The sequence below is a fragment of the Mizuhopecten yessoensis genome, unplaced genomic scaffold (assembly GCF_002113885.1).
Source record: "Mizuhopecten yessoensis strain PY_sf001 unplaced genomic scaffold, ASM211388v2 scaffold716315, whole genome shotgun sequence".
Taxonomy (NCBI): Eukaryota; Metazoa; Mollusca; class Bivalvia; order Pectinida; family Pectinidae; genus Mizuhopecten; species Mizuhopecten yessoensis.
The window spans coordinates 765433-789526 of NW_018480055.1; the positions used below are offsets into that span (position 1 = coordinate 765433).

At 35.6% G+C, this 24094-nt stretch overlaps 1 long non-coding RNA gene across 2 annotated transcripts in view; it reads left to right on the forward strand.

Moving 5' to 3' along the window:
* Window positions 1-23814, forward strand: part of LOC110442979 — a 27384-nt gene extending 3570 nt beyond the window's left edge. Inside the window, exons 1-4 of one of the 2 annotated variants that reach the window (XR_002462063.1) lie at window positions 16128-16195; window positions 20996-21103; window positions 21618-21734; window positions 23754-23814. This is a non-coding gene — a long non-coding RNA (uncharacterized LOC110442979). Of the gene's footprint in view, window positions 1-16127; window positions 16196-20995; window positions 21104-21617; window positions 21735-23753 lie in introns of those variants that run through there. The other variant, XR_002462064.1, reaches the window with a different exon arrangement.
* The last annotated feature ends 280 nt before the right edge of the window (window positions 23815-24094 follow it).

Below are 24094 nucleotides of genomic sequence, written 5' to 3' on the forward strand. Positions count from 1 at the left end.
TTTTTTATTCCTACTGTACATTAATGATATAACAGACCAAGTTAATAATAATATTAAATTATTTGCTGATGATACTTCCTTATACATAATTATTGATAATAATCCAATACAAGCAGCAGAAAGTCTAACAAATGATCTTCAGAATATAAGTACATGGGCAAAAAAGTGGGACTTAAAATTTAATGCTGCAAAAACTGAATCTGTTATTTTTACTAGGAAAAAAGAACCAAATCACCCACCTATTTCTTTCTTGAATGAACCACTAACTAACAATAGATTTCACACTCATCTTGGTCTTACTTTCACTGAAGATAGTAAATGGGCTGAACACATACAACATACCTATGATAAGGCATATAAAAGAATAAACATTCTTAGAAGTCTAAAACATTCTGTTGATAAAAAATCACTTATTATAATGTATACCTCTTATATTAGGCCAATCTTAGAATATGCAAGTGTAGTATGGGACAATTGTACAGAACAGGAAAAAACACTTCTCGAATCAGTCCAATTAGATGCAGCCAGGATACTTACAGGATTACGCCGAGGAACATCTCATGTGAAACTTTACGAAGAATTAGAATGGGAAACATTAGCTGAAAGAAGAAATAAACAAAAAATATTTTTTATGCATAGAATTCTGCATAATGACTCTTACTTATTAAATATTATAGATCCATTTATTAATGATATTACAAGTACAAGATATGAGTTAAGGGGAAATAGAATTTGTAATCCGCCTCTCTGTCGAACAGATTATTATTTTAACAGTTACTTTCCTGCCACTCTCAACAAATATAATCAGCTGGACTCTGCTATTACTAACTCCCAATCCCTATCTCAGTTTAAAAAACACCTAAAAAACCTTAACAAACCCCATAATGATGTAACCCTCATATTTAAATATTCAGGATGCAGAAAAATTAATATTATTTTATGCCAACTACGAAATAAGGCCAGTAATTTGAACTTTCACCTTTATAATGATCACTTGTCTGGATCACCTACTTGTGATTGCAGACAGGATCAAGAAACCCCGTACCATTACTTTTTTGAATGTCAAAATTTTAATAACCAAAGACATGTTCTGATGAACTCTTTACCGAATGATAATCATATGCATAATAATATAAATGTCTTTCTCAATGGTTGTTCACAATGTAGTGATGATATAAATGCTTCTATACTTGAAAAGGTATCAGTCTTTATCACTGATACAAAGAAATTCCTTAACCACCATTAGTTGTTTCTGTACTGTGAATAATAAAATTCATCTTGCTTACAAGTCTTTCTATAAAAAAAAATAAAAAAAAATAAATAATATAATTCTTACTTTATAAATTGATAAAATAAATTGATGAATGTAGGTGGTTGGATGATGATGAAAAAATGATGACTTGTGCTGAAAATAATTAACTATATACAAAATATGTACATTGTATTATCAAAAATCTCCTAGTGTTGCATGGCGAGGATCCAAGGTCTGCTGGGGTGAATGACCTAAGCCAGTGTATGGCTAAGGACTTTGTATGGTCAGAATCCCTAGTAGCTTATGGATCTCTTGCTGCCCAACACTAGGGGATCCTTGGTCTAAATAAATGAGGCATATATATATTTATTTAACTAAAACTTCTATGGGAGTTGCTCCCCTTCCATCACTATTTCTGTAACTATTTCATGTACCATTTCTTTCTATTTCTTTCTATATATAGTTTATATTTGTTTGTAATTCTGGCTAGGAGAGGACTTATATAGGCATAGCCTGTTGTCCAATCCTTTTGATTTTTCAATAAAATTTACTGAAATGAAATTTAGTATTTGTTTAACCTCTATGTCGCCAATTTATCACTCGAGAGAGATTCTTAAAAAAAATCCCAAAAAAGCAATCGTGTGCAGAAATTCCTGTGCCATCCTCGATATCCAGGGCTTACGCTCACTTTCGTTCTCTGCACCCCTGGAATATGTCATAGCAAAATCGAAGGAACAGTGTGCAACACTTTGAAGATGAGACGAGAAGACTAGTTTGGTCCTTTGATGTATATCAAAAGAACCAACGGTAAAAATAGACAGGCTTTGAGGTCAGGCGTCTCTCCTTTGTAATCATCAAAGGACAGGTATCAGCCTAGCGATTGGTCAGTTTTGTTAACCTGAGACTAATTAAACAGCTATCTTCGTGCCTTCAATTTTGCTATGACATATTCCAGGGGTGCAGAGAGCGAAAGTGAGCGTAACTCCTGGATACCGAGGATGTTCCTGTGCAGGCTGAATAAGATGGTATTGAAATATGTTTCACAGAATTACTTAAGTACATATCAATACTTGGTCAATGTCTTTTCTCTAGATGTGACAATAGTTATTAGAAATAGTAGTAGCTCTAGTGACAACATTTCCAGACAAGGAGTATGTTGTTACGAGCATTTGTAGCTGGTACATACACGATTGTATAATTCTTACTGAGAAGATATATATGTCACTGTCCACAAGAATTAAACATAGATATTTGAATGTGTGTAGGATGATTAACAAGTAGTTAACATATTAAGTACGGATACTCACCTTAATTTCTTTTCGCTTCAATAATATTCGTTCAAAATTCTCACCTCGACTGCCTTAATTTGTTAATAACTTTATTCCATGTTATATAATTGCACAATACATATATGTATATATCATTTGTAATTTATTGTAAATTATAGTTATCCATTAAGTTATCAAACTTAAGGAATACAAGTTGAATTGAATTGAATTGAATTCAATATAGGAATTGAACGGCGTTTTTACAATGCCGGTAGCGGGCTTCATGCAATATGGATGTGTACCGATTTGCGTTCATACCGGCATAACGCCGTTCAATCCATATATTTACATTTTTACTGTAGATCTATTGTTTAATTTACTTTATTTGTTCTTAAATAATGTAGTTATTTACTGCGTTTTGTATATGCGACATCCTTTTAACAACACTGGCGGAACAGTCCTTTTTAAATAAACTTGGCGCCAAAAATTAACCGTAGTAATTTGAGCGTTTGACGCAGGGGCATTCTCCATGTTATCCAGAGGACTTTCACTGAACAAGGTTAATCTATGACGTAATAATTAAATCACGTGTTACGTCACGAGAGGTTTTGCTTTCATACTCAAATGAAATGCATTTCTGCTGGTAATATCTGTATAGTGGCTTGCCTCCTAAATGTAAATATATTAAAATAAAAGGTGTTTGACTAATGAACAAAGGACCCTATCCTTGTGTACAGAGGTGTGCGATACCGTTTTTAAATTCAGTCACCTCTCTTCCCCGCGATTCAGAATAACAGCACGTTTTGTAATCATTGGTGAAATTGTAAGGAATTTATGCTCTAGCAAAACTTTCCTATCAAATATAACAGAAACTCATAGCACTGTATATAATGAGGAATGAGAGCCGAGTATTCCTAACGTGAAGTGAGTATAGTAGGCAAGGTGTATGATGTAGGCGAAATACCAAGAAAGCCATCGACCGAATGAATTGTTGGCACCAAGACAGTCAGTCGCCGACGCCATAGCATAAAACATCCCATATAGACGAGCGTATCAATATTGCACTGTATTGCTTCATGTGGAGAAAAAAGCAATATAGCGGCTGCTCAGTACCTCACTTCCGGTCCAGACTTGGTGATACTATACGACGAGTGTTAGGTTAAGGCAATTATTAGGCATAGGAGCCGTCTTACAAAAACTAGACTTATACAGTTAGTATATATAGGATAGACGGCTCCTTCTCTAACCTGTCCCTCCCTTCTATTCTTTACTCCATACTTTATCCCTTCTACTCATTTTTCTTTCTTTTCTTCGTTACCGTAGCTTTAGGTGTGTCATTCTCTACGTTACCGTAGCTTTAGATGTGTTATTCTCTACATTACCGTAGCTTTAGGTGTGTCATTCTCTACGTTACTGTAGCTTTAGGTGTGTCATTATCTACGTTACCGTAGCGTTGGGTGTGTCATTCTCTTCGTTACTGTAGCTTTAGGTGTGTCATTCTCTTCGTTACTATAGATCTAGGTGTGTCATTCTCTACGTTACTGTAGCTTTAGGTGTGTCATTCTCTACGTTACCGTATCTTTAGGTGTGTCATTTTCTACTTTACTGTAGCTTTAGGTGTGTCATTCTCTTCGTTACCGTAGCTTTAGGTGTGTCATTCTCTACGTTACTATAGATTTAGGTGTGTCATTCTCTTCGTTACTATAGCTTTAGGTGTGTCATTCTCTACGTTACCGTAGCTGTAGGTGTGTCATTTTCTTCGTTACCGTAACTTAAGGTGTGACATTCTATTCATTACCGTAGCTTTAGATGTGTCATTCTCTACGTTACTGTAGCTTTAGATTTGTCATTCTCTACGTTACTGTAGCTTTAGATGTGTCATTCTCTACGTTACCGTAGCTTTATGTGTGTCATTCTCTTCGTTACTGTAGCTTTATGTGTGTCATTCTCTACGTTACTGTAGCTTTAGATGTGTCATTCTCTTCGTTACTATAGCTTTAGATGTGTCATTCTCTACGTTACTGTAGCATTAGGTGTGTCATTCTCTACGTTACTGTAGCTTTATGTGTGTCATTCTCTTCGTTACCGTAGCTTTAGGTGTGTCATTCTCTACGTTACTGTAGCTTTAGGTGTGTCATTCTCTTCGTTACTGTAGCTTTAGGTGTGTCATTCTTTACGTTACGGTAGCTTTAGGTGTGTCATTCTCTACGTTACCGTAGCTTTATGTGTGTCATTCTCTTCATTACTGTAGCTTTAGGTGTGTCATTTTCTTCGTTACTGTAGCTTTAAGTGTGTCATTCTCTTCGTTGCTATATATTTATGTGTGTCATTCTCTTCGTTACTATATATTTAGGGGTGTCATTCTCTTCGTTACTGTAGCTTTAGGTGTGTCATTCTCTACGTTACCGTAGCTTTAGGTATTCTCTACTTTTGGTGTGTCATTCTCTTCGTGTGTCATTCTCGTCGTTACTGTAGCATTAGGTGTGTCTTTCTCTTCGTTACTGTAGCTTTAGGTGTGTCATTCTCTTCGTTGCTTAATATTTAGGTGTGTCATTCTCTTCGTTACTGTAGCTTTAGGTGTGTCATTCTCTTCGTTACTATATATTTAGGTGTGTCATTCTCTTCGTTACTGTAGCTTTAGGTGTGTCATTCTCTTCGTTGCTAAATATTTTGGTGTGTCATTCTCTTCGTTACTGTATATTTAGGTGTGTCATTCTCTTCGTTACCGTAGCTTTAGGTGTGTCATTCTCTACTTTTGGTGTGTCATTCTCTTCGTTACTGTATATTTAGGTGTGTCAGTCTCTTCGTTACCGTAGCTTTAGGTGTGTCTTTCTCTTCGTTACTGTAGCTTTAGGTGTGTCATTCTCTACGTTACCGCAGCTTTAGGTGTGTCATTCTCTACGTTACTGTAGCTTTAGGTGTGTCATTCTCTTCCTTGCTAAATATTTTGGTGTGTCATTCTCTTCGTCACTGTATATTTAGGTGTGTCATTCTCTTCGTTACTGTAGCTTTAGGTGTGTCATTCTCTTCGTTGCTATATATTTATGTGTGTCATCCTCTTCGTTACTATATATTTAGGTGTGTCATTCTTTGTTACTATATATTTAGGTGTGTCATTCTCTACGTTACCGTAGCGTTAGGTGTGTCATTCTCTTCGTTACTGTAGCTTTAGGTGTGTCATTCTCTACGTTACCGTAGCTTTAGGTGTGTCATTCTCTACGTTACTGTAGCTTTAGGTGTGTCATTCTCTACGTTACCGTAGCTTTAGGTGTGTCATTCTCTACGTTACCGTAGCTTTAGGTGTGTCATTCTCTACGTTACCGTAGCTTTAGGTGTGTCATTCTCTACGTTACCGTAGCTTTAGGTTTGTCATTCTCTTCGTTACCGTAGCTTTATGTGTGTCATTTTCTTCGTTACCGTAGCTTTAGGTGTGTCATTTTCTTCGTTACCGTAGCTTTAGGTGTGTCATTTTCTTCGTTACCGTAGCTTTAGGTGTGTCATTCTCTACGTTACCGTAGCTTTAGGTGTGTTATTCTCTTCGTTAACGTAGCTTTAGGTGTGTCATTCTCTAAGTTACTGTAGCTTTAGGTGTGTCATTCTCTTCGTTACAGTAGATTTAGGTGTGGAATTTTCTTCGTTACCGTAGCTTTAGGTGAGTTATTCTCTTCGTTAACGTAGCTTTAGGTGTGTCATTCTCTACGTTACCGTAGCTTTAGGTGTTGCATTCTCTTTGTTACTATAGATTTAGGTGTGTCATTCTCTACGTTACCGTAGCTTTAGGTGTGTCATTTTCTTCGTTACCGTAGCGTTAGGTGTGTCATTCTCTACGTTTCCGTAGCTTTAGGTGTGACATTCTCTTTGTTACTATATATTTAGGTGTGTCATTCTCTACGTTACCGTAGCTTTAAGTGTGTCATTATCTACGTTACCGTAGCTTAATGTGTGTCATTTTCTTCGTTACCGTAGCTTTAGGTGGGTCATTCTCTACGTTACCGTAGCTTTAGGTGTGTTATTCTCTTCGTTAACGTAGCTTTAGGTGTGTCATTCTCTAAGTTACTGTAGCTTTAGGTGTGTCATTCTCGTCGTTACTGTAGCTTTAGGTGTGTCATTGTCTTCGTTACTGTAGCTTTATGTGTGTCATTCTCTACGTTGCCGTAGCTTTAGGTGTGTCATTCTCTTCGTTACTGTAGCTTTATGTGTGTCATTCTCTACGTTGCCGTAGCTTTAGGTGTGTCATTTTCTTCGTTACTGTAGCTTTAGGTGTGTCATTTTCTTCGTTACTGTAGCTTTAGGTGTGTCATTTTCTTCGTTACTGTAGCTTTAGGTGTGTCATTTTCTTCGTTACTGTAGCTTTAGGTGTGTCATTTTCTTCGTTACTGTAGCTTTAGGTGTGTCATTCTCTTCGTTGCTTAATATTTAGGTGTGTCATTCTCTTCGTTACTGTAGCTTTAGGTGTGTGATTCTCTTCGTTACTATATATTTAGGTGTGTCATTCTTTGTTACTATATATTTAGGTGTGTCATTCTCTACGTTACCGTAGCGTTAGGTGTGTCATTCTCTTCGTTACTGTAGCTTTAGGCGTGTCATTCTCTTCGTTACCGTAGCTTTAGGTGTGTCTTTCTCTTCGTTACCGTAGCTTTAGGTGTGTCACTCTCTACGTTACCGTAGCTTTAGGTGTGTCATTATCTACGTTCCCGTAGCTTAATGTGTGTCATTTTCTTCGTTACCGTAGCTTTAGGTGGGTCATTCTCTACGTTACCGTAGCTTTAGGTGTGTTATTCTCTTCGTTAACGTAGCTTTAGGTGTGTCATTCTCTAAGTTACTGTAGCTTTAGGTGTGTCATTCTCGTCGTTACTGTAGCTTTAGGTGTGTCATTCTCGTCGTTACTGTAGCTTTAGGTGTGTCATTGTCTTCGTTACTGTAGCTTTATGTGTGTCATTCTCTTCGTTACTATATATTTAGGTGTGTTATTCTCTTTGTTACTATATATTTAGGTGTGTCATTCTCTACCGTTACTATATATTTAGGTGTGTCATTCTTTGTTACTATATATTTAGGTGTGTCATTCTCTACGTTACCGTAGCTTTAAGTGTGTCATTATCTACGTTACCGTAGCTTAATGTGTGTCATTTTCTTCGTTACCGTAGCTTTAGGTGGGTCATTCTCTACGTTACCGTAGCTTTAGGTGTGACATTCTCTTTGTTACTATATATTTAGGTGTGGCATTCTCTACGTTACCGTAGCTTTAGGTGTGTCTTTCTCTTCGTTACTGTAGCTTTAGGTGTGTCATTATCTACGTTACCGTAGCTTAATGTGTGTCATTTTCTTCGTTACCGTAGCTTTAGGTGTGTCATTCTCTACGTTACCATAGCTTTAGGTGTGTCATTCTCGTCGTTACTGTAGCTTTAGGTGTGTCATTGTCTTCGTTACTGTAGCTTTATGTGTGTCATTCTCTTCGTTACTGGAGCTTTAGGTGTGTCATTCTCTTCGTTACTGTAGGTTTAGGTGTGTCATTCTCTTCGTTACCGTAGCTTTAGGTGTGTCTTTCTCTTCGTTACTGTAGCTTTAGGGGTGTCATTCTCTTCGTTGCTATATATTTAGGTGTGTCATTCTCTTCGTTACTGTAGCTTTAGGTGTGTCATTCTCTACGTTACCGTAGCTTTAGGTGTGTCATTATCTACGTTACCGTAGCTTAATGTGTGTCATTTTCTTCGTTACCGTAGCTTTAGGTGTGTCATTATCTTTGTTACTATAGATTTAGGTGTGTCTTTCTGTTCGTTACTGTAGCGTTAGTTGTGTCTTTCTAATCGTTACCGTAGGTTTAGGTTTGCCATTCCCTTCGTTACTGTAGCTTTAGGTGAGCATTCTCTTCGTTACCGTAGCTTTAGGTGTGTCATTCTCTTCTTTACTATCGATTAAGGTGTGTCATTATCTTCGTTACTGTAGCTTTAGGTGTGTCATTCTCTTCGTTACCGTAGCGTTAGGTGTGTCATTCTCTACGTTACCGTAGCTTTAGGTGTGTCATTCTCTACGTACGGTAACGTAGCTTTAGGTGTGTCATTCTCTCTTTGTTACCGTAGCTTTAGGTGTGTCATTCTCTTCGTTACCGTAGCTTTCGGTGTGTCATTCTCTACGTTACCGTAGAGAATGACACACCTAAAGCTATAGTCACGAAGAGAATGACACACCTAAATCTACAGTAACGAAGAGAAAGACACACCTAAAGCTACGGAAACGTAGAGAATGACAAACCTAAAGCTACGGTAACGAACAGAATGACACACCTAAAGATACAGTAACCTAGAGAATGACACACCTAAAGCTACGGTAACGTAGATAATGACAAACCTAAAGCTACGGTAACGAACAGAATGACACACCTAAAGATACAGTAACCTAGAGAATGACACACCTAAAGCTACGGTAACTTAGAGAATGACACACCTAAAGCTACGGTAACTTAGAGAATGACACACCTAAAGCTACGGTAACAAAGAGAGAATGACACACCTACAGCTACGTTACCGTACGTAGAGAATGACACACCTAAAGCTACAATAACGAAGAGAATGACACACCTAAAGCTACGGTAACTTAGAGAATGACACACCTAAAGCTACGGTAACGAAAAGAATGACACACCTAAAGCTACGGTAACTTAGAGAATGACACACTTAAAGCTACGGTAACGAAGAGAATGACACACCTAAATCTACGTTACCGTACGTAGAGAATGACACACCTAAAGCTAGGTTAACATAGAGAATGACACACCTAGATCTATAGTAACGAAGAGAATGACACACCTAACGCTACGGTAACGTAGAGAATGACACACCGAAAGCTACGGTAACGAAGAGAATGACACACCTAAATATACAGTAACGAAGAGAATGACACACCTAAAGCTAGAGTAACGAAGAGAATGACACACCTAAATATATAGTAACAAAGAGACTGACACACCTAAATATATAGTAACGAAGAGAATGACACACATAAATATATAGCAACGAAGAGAATGACACACCTAAATCTACAGTAACGAAGAGAAAGACACACCTAAAGCTACGGTAACGAAGAGAATGACACACCTAAAGCTTTAGGTGTGTCATTCTCTTCGTTACTATAGATCTAGGTGTGTCATTCTCAACGTTACCGTAGCTTAAGGTGTGTCATTCTCTTCGTTACCGTAGCTTTAGGTGTGTCATTCTCTACGTTACCGTAGCTTTAGGTGTGTCATTCTCTACGTTACCGTAGCTTTAGGTGTGTCTTTCTCTACGTTACTGTAGCTTTAGGTGTGTCATTCTCTTCGTTACCGTAGCTTTAGGTGTGTCATTCTCTTCGTTACCGTAGCTTTAGGTGTGTCATTCTCTACGTTACCGTAGCTTTAGGTGTGTCTTTCTCTTCGTTACTGTAGCTTTAGGTGTGTCATTCTCTTCGTTGCTATATATTTATGTGTGTCATTCTCTTCGTTACTATATATTTAGGTGTGTCATTCTCTTTGTTACTATATATTTAGGTGTGTCATTCTCTACGTTACCGTAGCGTTAGGTGTGTCATTCTCTTCGTTACTGTAGCTTTAGGTGTGTCATTCTCTACGTTACCGTAGCTTTAGGTGTGTCATTTTCTACGTTACTGTATCTTTAGGTGTGCCATTCTGTTCGTTACCGTAGCTTTAGGTTTGTCATTATCTACGTTACCGTAGCTTTAGGTGTGTCTTTCTCTACGTTATTATATATTTAGGTGTGGCATTCTCTTTGTTACTATATATTTAGGTGTGTCATTCTCTACGTTACTGTAGCTTTAGGTGTGTCATTATCTACGTTACCGTAGCTTAATGTGTGTCATTTTCTTCGTGACCGTAGCTTTAGGTGTGTCATTATCTTTGTTACTATAGATTTAGGTTTGTCCTTCTCTTCGTTACTGTAGCGTTAGTTGTGTCTTTCTAATCGTTACCGTAGGTTTAGGTGTGTCATTCCCTTCGTTACTGTAGCTTTAGGTGAGCATTCTCTTCGTTATCGTAGCTTAAGGTGTGTTAATATCTTCGTTATTAGACTATTTTCATTCTTCAGAGATGATAATCGACAATTTTGTTAATCATGCTAATATATTGATGACAAGTATGTTTCCCTGTATCAATCAGCTGGTACAGCCAATTTCTACAAAATGGGGATAAACAATAAGTGAACAGAAGGTTGTATTAACCTGATCATTAGCTGCTTGCTTAAATGTATGAAAGTGATTGTAAGCCTTTGTTTTTGTTTCACAATTATAACTTAATCTATTATCCATATGTTGTAAAGCGCTTTAGAGTAATTTTTTTTTTATAGGGCGCTATTGGGATTTCCAAAATGTTCCCGGGGGTTTTCCAAGTGAGGAAACATTGAGGAAGATGGTGAAAATACATGATTTTTAAAGAAAAATTCTCAGGTTGTGGGGGTTTCTTGAAGCCCAAACCCCCCTCTTGATCCGCCACTGTAAACATGTTACCTATCCCCCTGACTGCTTGCAGTATTACAGTACATCTGGGAGAAATGTCTCTATGATTTTTGACAACTGACTTTACTAATTCGGCACACTGTTGCTCAGTGAGTTGTTTGGAGTCGAGACACCGGCCATTTAACTCTCTGCTTGACAAAGGAAATAGCTTTTTCGAAAGCTTGCAAAAAAGTTTTTAACTCCTGTTTCTGTTCAATATTAAACTTAGCCTTTAAGGCAGTCACATGTTAGATGCTCTTGATATTAAATCACTTAAATTTAGCTAAATATAACGTTAACAAGTTAATGATCTATGTGAATCTCCGTGGGGTCTGTTACGCTAGTTGAAATTCTGACGGGAATTGGTGTTTCAATGTAATTATACGAGTATCATGCTCCATACGTAGAGTAATGGCATTAAGATATGTTTGAAATGACTGTAGACACATTGTAGATAAATTAATTAGTAAGGAAATAAAATTAATTAAAATGTCATCTTAATGTTTATTAAATTGATACGCTACAATATTGAGGGTAAATATCCTGATTAAACCTTATTTGAAATTTCAAACCTTATTTGCATAATCCAATTAATTAGATAGTCACGGTAATACTCTTCATGCATGGTTTTCATGTGTAACACCATGCTACATAAACCAAGCTGTCTAATGCAGCATTACTTCAGAAGAATACCGGACTGGTCAGCATTGCTGGGATACGTTGATAGCAGTTAAGTAACTGATTTTGTTTGACTGTTATGTTTTTAATTATACGGTTTTGATCTACTTTATCACTATATCGCCTCTTTTGTTTTTCAAACCAACCAAATGTGATATTTTCTATAGGCATTTGTCCGTTGTGTTACACAAATATTGGAACATTTAATATATAAATAATTTTAAAATGAATATCACTAATGTGTTTAATAGTTTAAAAGGACAAAAGGGCAAAATTAGGAAAGTGTACTTGGTTTTAACGACAGTCCGATTGTCAATTATCAATCTTAATTTTAATAATACTGAGTGACGTTGTTTTGTAGCAGTGTTCGTTCCGTATATTTTTAATATAAACATCAATTATATATAAACTGGCAAATTGAGAACGGATTTTTACTGGCATGCTATATATGTGAGTATAACTTTATGTACATATTAATGAATGATCGTTATGTATACTTTTTGTTTTTGTATTATAATGGTTATAGATGTATATGACTATCGATTGCTGCTCTTTCCGGGACCAAGCTTTTTGAAATGTTTCGTCATTTTGATTTTGTCATTTATATTTCGAATATAATTGTACTGTTGATGTTTGAATTAATTTTTTTTTATAACAAAAAATGAAAAAAGAGTGAGAGACATCGTTAAACATTTTGATTTGTGAATTAATCTCAAACACTCACGATATGTCATATATTTTAGTTAATTAAATGTTTCAACGTCATCATCAAATATAGTGTTTAGAGCTAATTACTACTTACAAATATATTTTGTTATTCCGATTTTTTATGTACCTGTTATACATGGCTGCATAGTTTTATAAATGGTTGATATGACCCACAACGATCCGCTGTCAGCTGTTTTGTTAGACAGATCATATCAGTTAACAGGTAGTTTTAATTAAATCAACTAAACAGATTGGCGGTACCGGTAAAAGTTTGTTGATGTTTATTTTTCGGATATTAAAAACATGAATGAGCCTGTGAAATAAAAGTACAAGCATAGGAAAAATTAATAGAAAGTAATTAAATTCATAACATTTGTACGATGGCCGATAGCGGCCGACAGAACACTCATGTTAGTAAAAAGTGTTTAGTCTGACAGTTTGTCAAATTAAAAGTGGGCATTTTACACATTTTGTAAAAAGTGTAAACTGTCATGACACTTTGTCAATTCATGCATGGCAGATTACCCATTTTACTTTCACAAAATAAACATTGGGGGAGGAGGAGAGATGGAAATAGGGTCACATTCCAAGGGCTGAGGGACTAAAATGAATAAAAGATAATCCATAGTAGCGTAGAAATTAATCACATGAAAGTACTGACTGTTCAAAATGCTAGACATGTCATGCTTTCTGCAAATTTTATACCACAGCTCAATGATTGTGACGTGGTAGAAATTGATATTTTCGAAAATCGTTTTGAAAACTAAGCAGTATTGATTATATTAATAAAATGTTCGACATATTCCTCACTTTCAGCTTATAAGGCATTCAATAAGGCATGCAAAACAATTTCACATTCCATTTTGATATGAAGTTTCAGTTCGTGAACATTATCTTAATAACATATATTTCGTGAAATTTTGTGTATGAAATAAACCGCATATTATTTGAATTTTCGAAAGGGATTGGAGCATTTAGCATACTTATGTAAACGGACACACGAAGGAGCTAATGACTGCGCAAACATATGTCCGCAACGATAAAATGTAATGCATATCGTATATCTCAAATATATTATTATACTATTACATGTATCAGTGGATACATCATGTGTATTAGGAGATACAACGCATACATCAAATCGAAGGGTTGAACATTACATACCACTACAGTATACTTACTGTCTTGAGGTTCAGTCTGCATTTTGAAATGTCACTGAAAATAACATGATATGTATACTACTAATTTGTCAATAGTCACTGAGTATTACATTTGTACAATAATCACAATTATCATTACGGTGGTCTCCCAGAGAAGTTAAGTTAATGGTATGAACTATTATATCAAGATTGTAACAATTCTGTGCTATATTAATAAAAAGAGTATATCAAACATTACGGTTAAAATGTATGCAGACTTTGACTATGCCATCATTTCTATCAAAACAACTTTTAAAACAACTATTAGCCTCCCCCGTGTGACCTTCAGATCAAGCACACGGTGTGTAACATGACCAAGAAAGGTTATCCTGCTGCCAGGAGAGTCTAGTGCTACCTTCAGTATTGAACTTGTGATCGTCAATAAATCCTTAAGTTTACATATTCAAAACAGTATACATATACATTTAAAATATAAATACTTTTTAAACAGCATCGTTTTACCTACTTCATAGCAGGAACTCCCCAGTGTACACAATGAACAGTTAAAAACACCGTCTAATCCGTGTGATTTATGTTTAAACCCTTGGAATGTGACCCTATTTCTATCTCTCCCTCCTCCCCCAGTGTTTATTTTGTGAAAGTTAAATTAGTAAACTGCCATGCATGAATTGACAAAGTGTCATGACAGTTTACACTTTTTACAAAATGTGTAAAATGCCCACTTATAATTTGACAAACTGTCAGACAGAACACTTTTTACTAATACGAGTGTTCTGTCGGCCGCTATCGGCCATCGTGCATTTGCTTAAACATATCTTTACTTTTATGGCAAAGCGATAGGAACAAAGCTTCTTCTGTTCCATCATTTCGGACGACCGTCATCGTTTCTTTCCTCTTTCATCTTCATTTCTCCTTTTTTTCGTCGTTCACTCGCACTGGTTATGGTTGTCGAACTGTTACAGGCAGATGAGATGTCACGTGATCATGTTGTGGTTAATTTTTGTTCTGTATATCATGACTTCTGTGATAGACGTCGACAGCTGAAGTCAAACTTTTATAAGTAGGTTGACAACGATATAGGTTTAAATGTCATGCTAACCATCATTATCGCGCTGGGAAATATAATATTTCTGTATGTGAAATAATTGTCGATTATCTTAATTATTCTAATATATGTGTCTTGTTGTAGCTATTTTAGTTTTGAAAAAGACGTATTACTTTTTTGTTTGAAATCAAACTACATGACAAAACATCTGGCCTTATTCTCCTTGTACCGTTTTAATGAGTCTCTTTGCATTCATTCTTTTGTTTATATTTTGTCCTTTTTATCAAGTTGGAGTTCGAATTCTGTCTTTTCGTATTGAAGAGTTATCCGCTATTGCGACAAGGTATTGATTGTTACGTCATTAGTTTATGTGAGAAAATTACGTCGTTTTCTCAAAAATGTATGACGTTACTCTCACAAACAAATGACGTAACAGTCAATACCTGCTCACAAGGTGACTTAGCTAAAATGGTCAGCTGGTCGAACAAGCGGCTGATGAAATTCAACGCCAAGGAGCCAGCTATAACATCAATGGTAGTACACTCCAAGTAGTAGAGCACAACCCATACCTTGGAGTGGAAATAGCCAACAATCTGGACTGGAGGCAACATATCAACCAGATGACCACAAAGGCCAACGGATTACTTTCCTTCCTGAGGCGCCACCTTGAAAAATGCAAACAGGAAGTGAGAGAGAAGGCCTACCTGACTCCAATCCAACCAAACCTTGAATATAGAGCTTCAGTCTGGGATCCACATAAAAAATACCAACAGAAGTCAATAGAAAGAGTCCAGCGGCGAGCAGCTCGATTCACAAACGGCGATTACTCGCGTTACAGTAGTGTAACTGGGATGTTGAGCGAGCTACACTGGCCACCCCTACAGAAGAGACGGAAGGAAAGTCGACTAACCAACCTCTACAAAGGCATCCACAACACCAACGCACTGATCATACCACCATATATCAGTAGTAACGCCAGAAGTGGAAGGAGACAACATAACCACGGCTATATCAACATACGATGCAACACCGACACCTACAAATACAGCTTCTTTCCAAACACCATCATGGAATGGAATGGAATGGACTACCATCAGAGGTCGTCGAGCAGCTGACTGTGGAGGCATTCAAGACCTCGCTCCACAGTCATCTTGCAAGTTTTAACTTTTTAACCTGTTTTTAACGAACGTATGTGGAAGCCACGCCACACAAGTCCACCTGCAAGTTGATGCTGTTCGACAGCCCTTTGCAGTATCGCCGTAAATGTAAATGTAAATGTCACAAGAGCAGATAACTCTGCAATACGAAAGGACGGAATTCTGTTTTGTTGACGCTTCAGCATTCTCTTGTTATGTTTCTGTAAGATGTACTTACAAAGCACAAAATCGATGCACAGGGACAACAATGGAAGACAAAATAGACATGAACAGACAGGACCATAAAGACATTAAACATATGTACAGACCTTATAAACCACTATAGAAGTAATAATATATTAACAGTAACATTTCTATCGCTGTTATATATTTTTTTCCAGGTAACGTAACAGCGATAAAGTTTCAGGCATGGATACCTCTGTTTGGCCTGCTTTGTAACAGTAAAGGTAAAATAATACCTTTTCAATTAACAGGTGATGGTGTCGACTCATTGTAAAAACAATAAAGAAATATTTATGTGCCTCTGAGCCATGCCACTGATAGTCATTTATTAAAATTAAAGTTATACCACAACACTCGAACATATAACTATACATTGACTATCGAAGGTATCCAATGCATCGGAGGATAGGATTACATATATATATTTGGATACTTTGGGAGGGTTTCGGCTACGTTGTGGAATAGCTTACCATCTGCTATTAGAAAGTCAAATACCCTGGCCAAGTTCAAGAGGGACATCAAAACTCACCTCTTCACGTCTGCATTTTAGAATTCTTGCAAAGACATCATGTAAATACCACCCATTTATTTGTTCAATCATGTGCACATTGCTTGCTTAAATGTATAAAAGTGATTGTAAGCCTTTGTTTTTTGTTTTCAAAATTATAACCATTACTATTATCCATATGTTGTAAAGCGCTTTAGAGTAATTTTACAAATTAAATAGGGCGCTATATAAATGTTGTATATTATTATTTTTTATTATTATATATATATTCTGTTTAATTATTCATTCACTCTTAAATAATAATAATAATTATAACAATACGAGGTTCTTATATACCGTTTTATCACAACCTAGTTCGTTGGTCGTCTCAAAGCGGTTCACAAATTATTATCCGTGGTTATAGGGCCTTTGCAACCAGCCAATATCTTTCTCAATTCCCTGGGGATCATACAGTCGGTGCTGCAATTTCGGCGCTCACAGCTAGCATTCAACAATTCTAGCATTGCCCAACCAGGTAATCATTTACAGCTAAGTAGACTGGTACAGGCGGAGTAAAGTATCTTTCTCAAGAATACAACACAGTGCCGTGACACGACTCGAACCCACATCCCTTCGGTCACGAACCCTGGATCCTACCACTAAACTACCGTGCCTCTACTGTAATGTTATCATGCTCCGAACAATCTGCTCAATCTCATCTTTAGGTCCTTTGTAATGAAAGCTTGATGACTGTACGTTGATAAGTATGCAATTTGTATTAGGTAACTTCAAGGGCTTCTTTCAAGACGTCTGTTTTTCATTTCGAAATGTGACGTCACTATATACACGTGTACATACCGTATCTAGATAAAAACACACAAATTAACCTTTTAGCAAGGTAAATTATTATAACATTTTTTCTATAGGCATAGAGGTCAATCTATTTTCGTCTGTCAGAATTATTTTATATATATTTCTGCCATAGTTTTTAATTTTAAAGTGACAGCCAGGACAATGCTAACCTTAATGACACGCGTCTACCGATGAACAGTTTACATAGGTAATATGAGTATATTTTGGGAAGCAACTTTAAAACTATACTAAGCGCCATAATGAGTGAATGATAACATTTCAAAATTCTGTATATGTCAAAATTGATTATACTAATGTGTCTTTTATCTAAATCTTAATAGGCATACGCTTGTAGTGTAAAGTGACAGCTAGCACAATGCTAACTAACGTGACGCTCTCTTATCGACCTACATTTGATCAAGATAAATTAGCATTTTCTTAAGTAAACTTAAATAAAGCGCTTAAGTGAACAAATGATCCCATTTAAAAAAATCATTTTAGGTTGATAACAATTGGAAAGCATTTTGTATAACGGTATGATTGGGTTAGTCATAATTGTGAAGACTTCCGTTTCAGAACGGCTTTGTCGACTAATGAGGGTTGCTAAGGTAAAAGTGCCCTGCCCTAGGTCCTAGGTACCGACCGCCAACCCTACCCCCCGTACAAATATATTTTTCTGATGCAGGATAGCTATTATTCAATATATATTAATCTTTCACTCCTATAGCCATGATGAATTTATATAAGTTTTAAGCATTCTTTTGTTAACTAAGAAGAGGTATAATAGAAGGTAGCTTCATATCCGCACTTTCATAAACAAGAAGTAAGTTATAATTCGGATGTTCGTCAGCCTGATTGATCATCACACGAGCTCAATCTCTGTGCTGGTCCTATAAGCTCTTAATTCCCCAATCGAGCCAGTATCTGATTTTATCTACAGGTTAATGCACCTCCCGTTTTTCAACAGTAGTTTAGACCATTTTAGTTCCAATTTTGTGGCCCCTTATATCACATATGAGTGATCGAAGGACGAAAACATTGAATGTTGTAGTGAATTTTTTCATCAGATGTTTTTAATTGCCTTTATTTAAAACGTACATAATTTAATATTACACACACTTTTATATATTTAAAAAATAGACACAAAATTATATAATTATACATTACACACAATCTTACATAATTTAACATTACACACAATCCTACATAATGTAGCATTACACACATTCTTACATAATGTAACATTGTGTTGGATTATGTGTTATATTGCACTAAGTGCTTTCGTATTTGTGTTTGAATTTCTTTTTTATAAAGTAAAACAGGTGTTCAGTTCCCGTTGGCCTGATCAATTATCCCGAGAGCTCAATCCCTGGATTGGTCATATCAACTCTTATCACATAACCGAACTATGGACATGATTTACCAGGCATATAAGCTTATTGCTGTTCATTATTTTCTATAACATGATGTTAATTTATATTTTCATACAATTATGACACAGTGTTGACAGGTATTTCTTTCTTATGCACCGATTCACAGTATAACCAAAGCTCATGTTTCAGATGACTTTTAATTTGCATTTTTGTTCTATGTTTAGTTGTTTGTTATTATGCTTTGTACCATTCCTTCTGTTTCATAATACGTATGACTGTATTGATCAATATTGAAAGTTCATCATTTTCTTGATATCCTAGTGTAGTACATGTATTTTCCTCTGTGCCTAGTACATTGCTAGCATATCCAGGAACACTGTTCCTCATTAATGTTTCTACATAATTTATAATATTGGTTTTCTACATAATTTATAAGATAGGTTTTCTACATAATTTATAATATTGGTTTTCTACATAATTTATAATAGTTGTAGTGTATTCACATTTAAAGAACAAATGGTGCATGTCTTCATCTTCGGTTTTTCAAAAGTAGCATTTCCCATTTGAACTTTCAAACGTCTTAATTTTCAATTTTGTGTATAGTATTCTGTGGACACATTTCGATTGAATGTCCTTAAGTTTTAAAGATGTCAATATGTTAAAACAGTTTTACAAAGGACAAGGAGCGTTAAGGGTCATTTCATGTCTCATCGGGGATTTAGAATTAGTTGGTATATTCGTTATCGAAAATATATGAAGTAAGCAAATATAAAGTTTCAAATTCATTCGACAACTTGTTTAGGAGATATGTAATTACAAAGAGAGACAAAAACACGTATTTTCATAATAAAATGCGTAAATATCGTCTGTTGTGGTATATTGGGTTGAATTTGCCATCTTGAAGGAAACTAACTTAACACTTTTCAAATTTTGAAATCCTGCGCATGCACCAAACAAATAAATATTTTACATTCCTAAAAACTGTCATACCAGTGTTCATTCGAAGAAGGAACTTTTGTTTGTCATATGCGGAGGCTTTCATTTCAGCATAGCAACGAAATTTTGTTGCTATGGTTGAGCTTTGGAAAAAATCTGCACCAAGAAAGATAGCACCAATAAACCAATATCATGTTTATGATAGAAAATGGTAAATAAATTCAAGTTGAGGAAAATTTTCACTTTTGATGAGGCCAAACACGACGCCAAATTTTCGGTGAGTCAAACATCGCTTTTCGCCTGGCTCGGAAAAGAAAGTTCTTGTGATAAGATAACGAAGACACTACTTTTTAGTGGCATATGTAATAGGTAGGATAAAGTGACGAGAAGTAAAATAGTCTGATAGAAGAAAAATTGTGAGGGGAGGATGTGCGACATTGTTAAATTTGTTTTACCAATCGACTCCATTAATTCCTCTTTTCGAGAAGGCAGTGTAACAGAACGACTATACTAAGAATGGTAAATTGCAATACGAAGTTTGGCGTGGTTACATAGGTTTGTTTGTGACTTGCTGATAAGGAATCATGTAAAGCCTAAGAAACCAATACCAACTCAAATGTTTCCGTAGTTAATAGGCTTTCTGCGTTGGACGTAATAATACCTGTGTATTCAATTATTTTCCCCCCAAACAAATTGTGTCTAACGAAAAACGTCCAATCTTTTTATATCACCACAAGAAAGATACATTACACCCATAGATAAAAACAAGCTGTATTATCCATATTCAATTATTAGTATTTTATACAATGCCAACAAAAGACATATACATGTATATGTTAAATGAAACTTATGGTCGTTTCCTCATTACCAGCCATTTTTACAGACTGTATGTTATACAATGCAAGATTAAAACGTTATAAAGTTTATATGATTGCCCTTAATGTTTGTACTTGTAATACGGATGTTGTGCTTATTGGCAGTTCTGATGTAAACAAATAAGACATACCATCACACATCAATTATATCTGTACACATCAAACAGATATAGAAATAATGAAAAGGGAAATTGATATTGGGCATAGCATTATCAAAAATTCAATTTTATGTACAAATCTTAATTAATTAATCATCATTATATCGTCAAGTACTATTATAGACTGTTTGAATCAAATGGTATCTGTATGATTTACATAGATCATTTAAGATATTATGGTTATTTTCTAAATCATTTTGTTATACTATGATATAATTTGTAAATTGACTATTACACCTATCTGCAACCGATCGTAAAAACCGGCGACAAAATGTTGCTTACACACGATGACGGTCTACTCTCGTTTAAATCTGTTGTTTTGATGTCTTGTCTGCTCTCACAGATACTGTCGGTTGTGGGTCTACCACACCGTGTCAAAATGGAGGAACATGTGTTGATGGAAGTTGTCGATGTACTGAGGGTCTGTATGGAACTGTTTGTGAAAAGATAGGTGAGCAGGTGTATATATCAATGTACACGTACTTAACACATAACGAAGCGCTATTATCGCTTTTGAATATATATAGCACTGAAAACATTCTCACCAGCTAACTATCAGAACTTTTTATGTTATGAAACATTATGTTACTGAACACAGACAAAATGGTGTATTTTCACATGTGATGATATATGGGAATACATCCACTTGATACTGACCAATCACAACACTTCGTTCAAAGAGACGAACATAAAAGTGGTCGTATTGGTGTATCTTCGGTACCTTAATTAACGATAATATAAAACGGCAGAAATACATTGCGTTGCCTATTTAAAATGGTGATCAGCCCTGTTGACAATCGCAATGTCTTTCAATTATGGCGCAAAATTACTTTGATGCAGTAACAGTTTCTTCTATGTTGTTTGAAAATGTAACAAATAAAATATTTGATGGTTTTACCGTGGCATATCATATTTATTTCTTATCGTATGACAGAATATATTGACAATTTTAAGCACGATTACAGATTGTGAAGGCGATGGAGCTCATCCCTGTCAGAACGGGGGAACGTGCGAAAATGTTAATGGAAATGGTACATGTAATTGTGCACCGGGTTTCACAGGAGATGTTTGCGACATTATTGGTAAGTTTCGTTGCGTATTATAAATGTTAATCATTTCGTTTACAGCCTCCTTTATTTATGTCAGTGTCCCGTTTAATGAACTTTGTGCTTAGATTCGTTTTTGTGTTTTAACAATTGTCTTTTCAAATTGGGATCAAAATAATAAATGGATGGCATAATTGGGTTCAGATGTTAGTGACGAAATGTTTCATTTGTGAACCGATGTTTACCCGAACTTTCTTCCTGTATACATAGTAACTCCAAATGTATTCCGAAATAAGATAGCCACCCTTTGTGCGTTCGACGTGAAATTAGTAGTTATATACTTGTGTGTTCATTCATGTTCTCCAAACATGTTTTTCCAACGCAAAATATCCATTCTGTTCATAGCACCAGAAGAAAGATATATTACCTTTGTAGATGAAAACTAATTGCAATATCCGTATTCAACTATTTATATTGTATATATTGTCAACAAAATGCATATATATGCTAAATGAAATTGATAGTTATTTCCCCATCACACAAAATGTTTCACAAATTGTATGTTACCTATACAATGCGCGATTGAAACGTTGAAAAGTGTATATGCCTGCACTAAATGTTTGTGCTTGCAGTACGGATGTTATTGGCAGCTCTGATGTACACAAATAGGGTTTTATATAAGATAATATTTCGAATGAGTTATATAGTTATGCACACTCATAAAACATAAAACCTGTTGTGTTCAACGAAAAATATCCACTGTTTTCACAGCACCAGAAGAAAGATGTATTATCTTCATAAGTAATTCTGGCATAATTGGATGGCGAAAATGTACACTGATGACGATGTGTTGAGCCACCTTAAGTAAATTGGTGCATACATTTAAGGAAAACACACGTTTACTCTACTATATAGCTATATTTTATCACATGTACGGACCCATCAGTTTTAATGAAGGTCAAAAGAATAAAAGTCCATTTTTTATGTGTTCAGAATCATATACAAATCGGGAAACGTGATTATATGTGTTCCTGTTCAAATATGAGAGTTTTGGTTACAACAGACAACTAAAATTTCAAGTAAACAGAATAGGACAGAATAAATTCGTTCTAGAGGGTTTTATATCAGATAATATTTTGAATGAGATATATATAGATATTCAATTCCGCACTCTCACTTACAATTTTGGGTACATATTGTATGATACAGAAAAGTATTACATTTATTTCGGTATCCATAGTACGATTTTGAATTTGGGTAATGTATTGAACAGATATTCAGATAAGATTATTTTTGTTTGTGTGCCTGTTCAACGTTCAAGTCAGATATCCTGTGTTTGTCTGCTGCTCTGCGTTTGTATAAAAATAAAAAAGTATTTTTAATAAATATTCAATGATGTATGCTTCCGTATTAATGCACATTTGGCTTAAATTTACAGCTTGGCACATATGCAATGTATGATACATATTTATCCGTATTTGAATCCACAATACCGTACTTAAGGATATATATTGGCGTCGCTCAAAAATTGGTAGTTATATTTTGAAGCGTCCAATGTTTGCGTTTGACGATCCCGTATGCTTAATGTTGGTGCTTTCCGATGCCGATAGTTATGAAGTAGCTCGAACAGTCCATTCCATTGCAATAACTGTGTGGTCAAAGACTGTTCGATCACCTATATCCCTTGTTTACGATGTATGTGCTAACACATGTAAGTATTGTTCGACCAGTACTGTATAGCGGTGTGACTTACCTGTATACAAAACTTATACGACAACGGATATGTTTCGACTCGTTAAGGTATAGAATCATCTGATTTATTGAGAAGCCTTTTCTGCAATGGTTATGATATTTTCAGCTGACTTAATTTCACGTTGTTTTTTTTACATGATCGGCCTTTTCTTTTTTTATGATTTAATATTTTGGTTCCTGCTGCTGTCCTCTCGTATGGAGTTCTGCATGTGTACTTGTTTGTTGTGTGTCTCTCCAGTTTCATATTTTCCCCCATTTGCCCTACTTATACGATAAATGAAAAAAATACTTTTTTAATCGTAGAGAGCAGCGAATCAAGCACCACTGATTCTAGCGATGAGGAGAATACCAGCTGTGAAAAAAAGAAAAAGAAACGCAGGAGGACGAGTAAAAGCAAGTATTTCAAAAATGCATTGCGGTACAGATATCATTGTTTAGTTATCAACTGACTCATACGTTACTGTATTAACACAAATCCAGGATTTCTTCCAAGTTTGTTAAAACACGGGTAGGACTTCTTCCTGATGTCTACGCAAGTAGACAGGCTCGTGTAATTAGTAAAACTAACGCTTTCGATATGCACGACGTATCCTTTGAATGTGAAGTTACTATGATGAGTAGTGAGTTATGGCATATAAGAGATA